Raw genomic sequence first — 10,034 nt, 5'->3', positions numbered from 1 at the left:
GTAATATTCCATTATATATATATATATATATATATATATATATATATATATATATCTCACATCTTCTTTATCCATTCATCTGTCAATAGACACTTAGGTTGTTTCCATATCTTGGCTATTGTGAATAGTGCTGCTGTGAACATAGGGGTGCATGTATCTTTTTGAATTAGAATTTTGTCCAGATATATGCCCAGGACTGGGATTGCTGGATCATATGGCAACTCTATTTTTAGGTTTTTGAGGAACCCCCATACTGTGTTCCATAGTGGCTGCACCAATTTACATTCCCACCAACAGTGAACACATTCTTTAACTCACACGGTTACCATTCTGTGGTAGTTGTTGTCATGGTGAGAACATTGTTTTTTTCTTTTTCTTTCTTTTGTATCTGGGGTGATGAATGTTAACTAAACTTATTGTGGCAATCATTTCATGATATATGTAAGTCAAATCATTACACTGTACACCTTAAACTTACAGAGAGTGCTGTGTGTCAGTGATCTCAGTAGAACTGAGAGGGAAAAGAGTGAGCAAACTCCAGCAAGAACAACAAAAAAAGCTCTACTCTTAGCAACCGTCAAGTGGACAATACAGTATTGACAGCTAAAGTCATCATGCCGTACATTACACCTCTGGAACTTATAAGTCTCAGCAATTAACATTTGACAACACTTCCTTCTTGTATAGCCCGCCCCTTTTCTGGCTGAAGTATTTTAAAGTAAATCCACTGCATCTCTCATTTTTATCCTTCAATACTTCAGTTTGCATCTCAAAGAAATAAGGACATGTTCTCATGTAATCACAATACCGTTGTCATACCTAACACAATTAACAGTATTTCCTTAACATCATCTAATAGCCTATTTTTCTCACCATCTCAGAAAGGACTTGGTACACTTCGTTTGTTTGAATGGAATCCAAACAAGTCACACACATCGAGTTGGTTGTATGTCTCTTAAGTTTCTTTTAATCTCGAACATTTCTTCAACTCGTACTTCTCTTCCTTCCCGTCCTCCTCTTCCTACTTCATGTTATTTATTTGTTGAACGAAACAGAGGAATTGTTCTTTAGAGTATCCCATGTTACTTCCCTGTGATATCTTTCAACTTACTCCTCTATCCTTCGTATTTCCTGTAGATGAGTTTTGTTGAGGTTCAAGTTCGGTATTTTGACAAGAACACATCACAGCCATGCTGTGTGTTTGTATTCAACATCTCAGGAGGAAGACTTTTAGTGCAGTGAAGATAGATGAATGCTTTTTAGGTGAAATCCCCTCATACTCTCTTTGTAAAGCGGTGCTTTCCTACTTACAAACTGCAGATAAACTGTGAGGTGAAGACTTGGCCCCCTGTAAATATCCAGACCCAGTCAAACTTTTACCAAATGATTTTAGAAGCCATGGATAATCATCACCTGAATCAATTACTTTATTAGAGGTTGGAAAACCCACTGGGTTTTGATTTTGATTATATTTAAGTTATAAATGATGTTGGCCAAGAAGGACATCTTGACCTTGTAGAGGCTTCCTGTTTGGGGAAGAGCATATCTTTTTAGAATCTTTTTTTTCCCCATTATGGAAAATTTCAAAATCAATTTATCCATATCTTTTAAAATGTCATTTAGTAAAATTTTGTAGGTTTTTTTCAGAGAATTTCTGTACATTTCTAGATGCATTTATTTGTAGGTATTTTATGTGTTTTGATAATGCTCAATAGTAATTTTTTTTACTCATATTTTCTATCTAGTTTTTGCTAGTATTTAATAATATGAATTACCCCTACTTAATTACCAAGAGAAATTTGAGAGGTTTTTTTTTGAATTTTATTCTTTTTTTTTAGAGCAGGTTCTTATTAGTTATCCATTTTATACATATTAGTGTATATATGTCAATCCCAATCTCCCAATTCATCCCACCATGAGCACCACCACCACCACCCACCCCGTCGCTTTCCCCCCTTGGTGTCCATACGTTTGTTCTCTACATCTGTGTCTCAATGTCTGCCCTGCACACTGGTTCATCTGTAACATTTTTCTAGGTTCCACATATATGCGTTAATATACAATATTTGTTTTTCACTTTCTGACTTACTTCACTCTGTATGACAGTCTTTAGATTCATCCACGTCTCTACAAATGACTCAGTTTTGTTCCTTTTTATGGCTGAGTAATATTCCATTGTATATATGTACCACATCTTCTTTATCCATTCATCTGTCGATGGACACTCAGGTTGCTTCCATGTCCTGGCTATTGTAAAGAGAGCTGCAATGAACATTTTGGTACATGACTCTTTTTGAATTATGGTTTTCTCTGGGTATACGCCCAGTAGTGGGATTGCTGGGTCATATGGTAATTCTACTTTTAGTTTTTTAAGGAACCTCCATACTGTTCTCCATAGTGGCTGTATCAATTTACATTCCCACCAACAGTGCAAGAGGGTTCCCTTTTCTCCACACCCTCTCCAGCATTTGTTGTTTGTAGATTTTCTGATGATGCCCATTCTAACTGGTGTGAGGTGACACCTCATTGTAGTTTTGATTTGCATTTCTCTAATAATTAGTGATGTTGAGCAGCTTTTCATGTGCTTCTTGGCCATCTGTATGTCTTCTTTGGAGAAATGTCTATTTAGGTCTTCTGCCCGTTTTTGGATTGGGTTGTTTTTTTTTTTTAATATTGAACTGCATGAGCTATTTATATATTTTGGAGATTAATCCTTTGTCCATTGATTCGTTTGCAAATATTTTCTCCCATTCTGAGGCTTCCCTTCTCGTCTTGTTTGTAGTTTCCATTGCTTTGCAAAAGCTTTTAAGTTTTATTAGGTCCCATTTGTTTATTTTTGTTTTTATTTCCATTACTCTAGGAGGTGGAGCAAAAAAGATCTTGCTGTGATTTATGTCAGAGAGCGTTCTTCCTGTGTTTTTCTCTAAGAGTTTTATAGTGTCCAGTCTTACATGTAGGTCTCTAATCCATTTTGAGTTTATTTTTCTGTATGGTATTAAGGAGTGTTCTAATTTCATTCTTTTACACGTAGCTGTCCAGTTTTCCCAGCACCACTTATTGAAGAGACTGTCTTTTCTCCATTGTATATCCTTGCCTCCTTTGTCATAGATTAGTTGACCATAGGTGCGTGGGTTTATCTCTGGGCTTTCTATCCTGTTCCATCGATCTATATTTCTGTTTTTGTGCCAGTACCATATTGTCTTGATTACTGTAGCTTTGTAGTGTAGTCTGAAGTCAGGGAGTCTGATTCCTCCAGATCCATGTTTTTCCCTCAAGACTGCTTTGGCTATTCGGGGTCTTTTGTGTCTCCATACAAATTTTAAGATTTTTTTGTTCTAGTTCTATAAAAAATGCCATTGGTAATTTGATAGGGATTGCATTGAATCTGTAGATTGCTTTTGGTAGTATAGTCATTTTCACAATATTGATTCTTCCAATCCAAGGACATGGTATATCTCTCCATCTGTTTGTATCATCTTTAATTTCTTTCATCAGTGTCTTATAATTTTCTGCATACAGGTCTTTTGTCTCCCTAGGTAGGTTTATTCCTAGGTATTTCATTCTTTTTGTTGCAATGGTAAATGGGAGTGATTCCTTAATTTCTCTTTCAGATTTTTCATCATTAGTGTATAGGAATACAAGAGATTTCTGTGCATTAATTTTGTATACTGCAACTTTACCAAATTCATTGATTAGCTCTAGTAGTTTTCTGGTGGCATTTTTAGGATTCTCTATGTATAGTATCATGTAATCTACAAACAGTGGCAGTTTTACTCCTTCTTTTTCAATTTGTATTCCTTTTATTTCTTTTTCTTCTCTGATTGCCATGGCTAAGACTTCCAAAGCTATGTTGAGTAATAGTGGTAAGAGTGGACATCCTTGTCTTGTTCCTGATCTTAGAGGAAATGCTTTCAGTTTTTCACCACTGAGAATGATGTTTGCTGTGGGTTTGTCATATATGGCCTTTATTACTTTGAGGTAGGTTCCCTCTATGCCCACTCTCTGGAGAGTTTTTATCATAAATGGGTGTTGAATTTTGTCAAAAGCTTTTTCTGCATCTATTGAAATCATCATATGGTTTTTCTTCTTCAATTTGTTAATATGGTGTATCACATTGATTGATTTGCGTATATTGAAGAATCCTTGCATCCCTGGGATAAATACCACTTGATCATGGTGTATGATCCTTTTAATGTGTTGCTGGATTCTGTTTGCTAGTATTTTTTTAGGATTTTTGTATCTATATTCATCAGTGATATTGGTCTGTAATTTTCTTTTTTTGTAGTAACTTTGTCTGGTTTTGGTATCAGGGTGATGGTGGCCTCATAGAATGAGTTTGGGAATGTTCCTTCCTCTGCAATTTTTTGGAAGAGTTTGAGAAGGATGGGTGTTAGCTCTTCTCTAAATTTTACTTGCAAATTTTACTTGCATTCACAATGTGAGCTTTTAATATGTAGACTCAAATCTTTTATTTCAGAGATATTTTCCTCAATTATAGTTTTAAATAATTCTTCTATTTTGTTGTTTTGATTTTCTTCTTTGTGGGACTTGATTTACGTGTCTGGTGAATCTCCATTGACTTTTTAATATTTAAGACTCTCTCTGTATTTTTAAGCTACTTCTTTATTTTTATTTCATGTTCTTTGCTTTTCTTATGTTTTCCATTTTCTTCCTTACTTTACTTAGTCCTTATTTATGAAATGTTTTTGTCCTTTTCTTCAATTTCTCTACTGTCTTTCAGATTCTATTTCACATCTCCCTGCTATTTTGCTATCTCTTCTTTGAGTTTCTGTATTTCTGCTTTATGGTGGTTCCTCATACCTTTAATTTGTTTTACTAATTTTAAACATTTATTTTAGAATATCAGTTTTTCTCAGCTTTATGGTGACATTGTACTGGGGATTTTTAAAAATCCTGTTTTAAATGCTTTTAAGCTTTGCAACTCATTTCTGTTTTTTAAATTTCTTTCTTATTTTAAAATCAGTAGATTTTCATGGACCAGTTATTGAAAGGAATATCTTACTGGAGTGGGAAGGGTTGGAGGTTAGAATAGTTTCCTTAGTTTCTTAGCTCAAGGGCTCCCTCCTCTGTTGCTACAATAACGGACAGTTTTCTTAATACACGTGTGGACTTCTTTGATTGTTAAGTACTCGTCTGAAATAGGAGGGCTTCCGCCAACAGCCATGGCCACTAAGAGATATTACTCCAACATTTCAAGGTAATAGCCTCTCTCAATACTCCGTATTCTTTTTCCCCGATGCATTTTCTTTTACCTTTCTTTTTTTTTTTTTTTTTTTATCTCCCAGCACTTGTGTCCGACCTTTCTTGTTCTCAGACCCGTTCACTTCAACTCCCACGCAAGGTGGGTGCTTTGCCTTCTGGGAGGTGAATATTTGCTGATGTTTGGAAGTGTAAGTGTGGGAGGGTGCAGGGGTATGGCAGGTACCTGCAGTGTCTTCATCAACAAGCATTTCAACTGATCCCAGAATGCCTTCCTGCAGGGGTTGTAAATCAAATGCCTATCTTTTCCCAGACTTTTTCACATCCAGGATTTCACGTGTGATTTGGGTTCTTACAGTGAAATGTGCTCGTACAATAGCTGAAGTTCTTTTTCTGCTTGAACTACCTAGAGTGATTTCTTTTGACTGCATCAGAATAACACATTATTATATTTTTACATTATGACACATAATTTAAGCATCTCTTCTTAACACTTGCATTAATGATTACATGTATATAGGGACTTCCCTGGTGGTCCAGTGGGTAAGACTCGGTGCTCCCAATACAAGGGACCTGGGTTCGACACCTGGTCTGGGAAATAGGTCCCACATGCGTGCCACAACTAAGAATCCACATGCCGCAACTAAGAAGCCCACAAGCCACAGCTATAAGATCCCACATGCCGCAACAAAGACCCCATGCAGCCAAAATACATAAATAAATAAAATAAATATTTTTAAAAAGTGATTACATGTATATAATCACTTCTTTAGATACAACTCTCAATTACCCTTTCTCCACTCACATGATTGCTTAAGTTCTTTATGAATTTTAATTTTCTTTATTTGATATGTTCAGATTACTTTTGCTGTGATGAAATAAAATTCATATTTTCAGGCAGGACAAGAAAAAATTAAACATAAAATTCTCTCTCTGCATTCGTTTGGGTCTCTTCCCTCCCTCCCTAATAAGCAGTGTGCATCTGCATTACACATTAACCAAACCTCCTCAAAGAAAGGAGTGTCTGCTTGACCATAAAGATAATTTTTTCCCCTTTCTTTTGACACTAGCAGTGTAACTTCTTAAAAGAATAGCATTCTTTCCCAATTCTGTAGTGGGTCATGGACTTGCTTCTCTCTTTGTATGTGCTTACCCGGACTATGTGTCCTTGGTGAACTTTGTGTAAAGTATCAGTATGTCATTTTGATGTATGATCCTTTGTCTCGAAAATGTATATGACTGTGCCTTCAACTTCCACCTGGTGGAACAGTTTCTCAGAGCTTCCTGAGAGTCTGTATTCCGGATTATAATTCTCAGTTTGGCTCAAACAAAATTCCCTCTTTTCTTCTTGACTGTTAACTGAAGTTTCGTCGACAGTTGTGACAAGCAAAAAAATTAGAAACTAATACATATAAAGGAAAAACTACTCATACTTGTCCCCTCCCAATGTTCACAGCAGTGTGTATTCCTTCAAACCCTTTTCCTTTTTCATACATAAATATTGTCAGGAGTTCTATATTCGACTGAAATATTATCAAAACACATATATTACTCTCCTACTTTTTTTTTTCTGTTGGTGAGAGTTCATGGACATTTATATTTATAAATGTAATAGGATCACATCAGACTTGATGAGTTCTTTGGTAAAGCAATGTTTATTTATTTGTTTGTTTTTATTGCCTTCTCCTTCCTTCTATCCTACCTTTTTAACCTGTATTCTCCTATCAACCACTCAGGGAATGTATATTAATATTATGATGTGCAGCCTTCCTAATATAACCAAAGTGATATTTGTTTACTACAGCCAAGTTAAAAACATACTCTCATTATGTGCAATCATCTGTTTTGGGACTCTCTATTCTGTTTCATTTACATATCTATCATTGTTTTAATACCACTTTATCATAATTATTAGAGCTTTAAAATGAACCTTGATATTTCCTATATCAAGTCTTATTAAATTATTCTTCAAGAGTATCTTGGCTATCTTGTCTTTTGCACTTTTTGTATGCATTTTAGAATTATATTGCCTTTTTTTTTTTGGTTTACTTTTACAAAAACCTTTCTGGGGGTTTGATAGCATTGAGACTAAAAATCAGTTTGAAGAGAATTGGCATCCTTATCATATTCAGTCTTCCAATCCATGAACATGGTATACCTTTCTGATTTGGGGGTGTTCAAAAATGTCTCTCACTAGAGTTTTCTAATTTTCTCTGTAGTGGTTCTGCACAAACTTTATTACATTTATTCATAAGCTCTTCATATTTTATATAATTATATATATCATTAAAATTTCATTTACTGATTTGTATTGTTGATGTATAGAGTACCATTGATTTTTGTATAGTTCCTTTGTATGTGTCTGTCGTGATAAACTCTCATTGATTCTAACAATTTATCTGTAGATTTGTCTGGAATTTTTTGAACACAGTTGCATCATCTTTGAATAATGACAGTTTTGTTTTTCCTTTCCAATACTTACTTGCACCTTTTATTTCTTCTACTTGCCTGATGTTATAGAATAAGTTATCCAGAATAATATTGAACAGAATTGGGAATAGTTCCTGATTTTATAGGGAGAGGTTAAAACCTTTCACATTTGTGTATGATGTTTGCTATGGGGTAGTTTTTTTATCACTTTAAAAAATTATTCTTCATTCCTAATTTGCTATTTTTATATTGCAACTGCATCTTGAATTTTATTGCATGCTGCTCGGTATCTAAGCTTATATTTTTTCTTTAATCTGTTAGTGTGGTGAATTACATTAATTGAGTTTCTAGCATTAAACTACCTTTGATAGCTCAGATAAATTAAAATTCGTCACAAAAAATTGTCCTTTTTGCATATTACTGCCTTCAGGTGGTAAGTGACTTACTTAGGATTTTTGTGTTCATGAATCTATGTTCTATGAGTGAGACTGGCTTAGAATCTTCCTTTTTCTTAGTATCCTTGTTGAGAATTTTATTTTTTAACAGCTTTATTGAGATATAATTGACACAAATTCTTATTAAGTTCTGGTATCAAGATTATGTTTACTTCATAAAACGTGCTGGAAATTGTATCTTATTTTCATTTATAGCATATTAGAATTAGTTGTTCCTTGATTGCCTTTTCTTATGAAGAAATCTGATCCTAATGCTTTTTTTTGGTCAAATAATTGTTGACTGTTGATTCCATCTCTAGGATAGTTACAATATTCTTCAGATTTTCTACTTTTTCTGGTGTCTGTTTCAATTTAGAAAGTTTTTTTTTCCTATGATCATTTAGATTTTTTTTTTTAGCACATGAATTGAAAGAAAATAATGAACCAATTTCACCAGTTTAAGGATATCATGAAGCAGAAATGCAGAAGTCCAGAGCAGAAGTAACCAAACAACAGGAGGCAATATCTAGATAAGAGGAGGAAAGCGTGCCACCCTGAGCTGTTTTGTGCAGGTCTAAGAATGAGTTAAACTTTTTATTTAGGCGGAGGAGGGGGACGCGGTGACGGGAGTGGTGGTCAGTTTTGGTGTATGTGTTGGCCAGTTCTGAAATCTCCTTGAAAGAGCCCTACATTGAGGAAGATCAAAGCAACAGTCTTTGCCAACTGGGAAATGGACCGTTTGAGTTCCTTTAGCATGTTTCACTCGAGGATTTGAGTACAAGAAACATCAAAGTGATCATACTTATGAAATAATGACCTCAGATTTTCCTGTTCTTGACCCCAGCTGGACTGCTCAAGAAGAAATGGCCCTTTTAGAAGCTGTGATGGACTGCGGCTTTGGAAATTGACAGGATGTAGCCAATCAAATGTGCACCAAGACCAAGGAGGAGTGAAGCATTTCATCAGTAACCATCTCTTTGCATCTACCCTGCTGAACCTGAAGCAAGCAGAGGAGGCAAAAACTGCTGACACAGCCATTCCATTTCCTCTACAGATGACCCTCCCCGACCTACCTTTGACTCCTTGCTTTCTCGGGACATGGCAGGGTACATGCCAACTCAAGCAGATTTCAATGAGGAATTTGACAATTATTCAGAAGAGGACTTGAGAGACATTGATTTTGTTGAAGATGACTCGGACATTTTACACACTCTGAAGATGGCTGTTGTAGATATCTATCATTCTAGGTTAAAGGAGAGACAAAGGAGAAAAAAAATTATAAGAGACCATGGATCAATCAACCTTAGAAAATTTCAGTTAATGGAACGGCGGTATCCCAAGCTAGTCCAAGACCTTTCTGAAACAATGAGGCGATTTGCAAGGATAGTGGCGCCAGTGGAGCATGACAAGTTCATTGAAAGCCATGCATTGGAATTTGAACTCCGAAGGGAAATCAAGAGGCTCCAGAAATACAGGACAGCAGGCATTACCAATTTTTGTAGTGCCAGAACCTAGGATCACCTCAGAAAGACTCCAGAAGAGGAACGTCTCAAATGCCCTATGCTCCCAGAGGTTCTCCAGTACATCCAGGACCGTAGCACCTGCCAGCAGTGGCTCCGCCGGCAGGCTGACGTTGATTCTGGGCTGAGTCCTTCCGTACCAATGGCTTCGAATTCAGGTAGACGAAGTGCACCACCCTTGAACCTCACTGGCCTCCCTGGCACAGAGAAGTTGAATGAAAAAGAAAAGGAGCTCTGTCAGATGGTGAGGTTGTTCCCAGGAGCCTATTTAGAATACAAATCTGCTCTACTGAACAAATGTAACAAGCAAGGAGGCTTGAGACTGGCACAGGCAAGAGCACTCATCAAGATAGACGTGAACAAAACATGGGAAATCTATGATTTCCTCATCCGAGAAGGATACATCACTAAAGGCTGAGGCTCTCTGGGC

At 36.1% G+C, this 10,034-nt stretch overlaps 1 pseudogene; it reads left to right on the top strand.

Moving 5' to 3' along the window:
• Positions 1-8,845: 8,845 nt before the first annotated feature.
• LOC114895047 lies at positions 8,846-10,022 on the top strand (annotated as a pseudogene).
• The last annotated feature ends 12 nt before the right edge of the window (positions 10,023-10,034 follow it).

This window comes from Monodon monoceros, unplaced genomic scaffold, assembly GCF_005190385.1.
Source record: "Monodon monoceros isolate NGI ecotype Baffin Bay Population unplaced genomic scaffold, NGI_Narwhal_1 Super_Scaffold_13, whole genome shotgun sequence".
In the NCBI taxonomy this organism is placed as follows: Eukaryota; Metazoa; Chordata; class Mammalia; order Artiodactyla; family Monodontidae; genus Monodon; species Monodon monoceros.
This window is presented reverse-complemented; position numbering and strand designations above follow the sequence as displayed.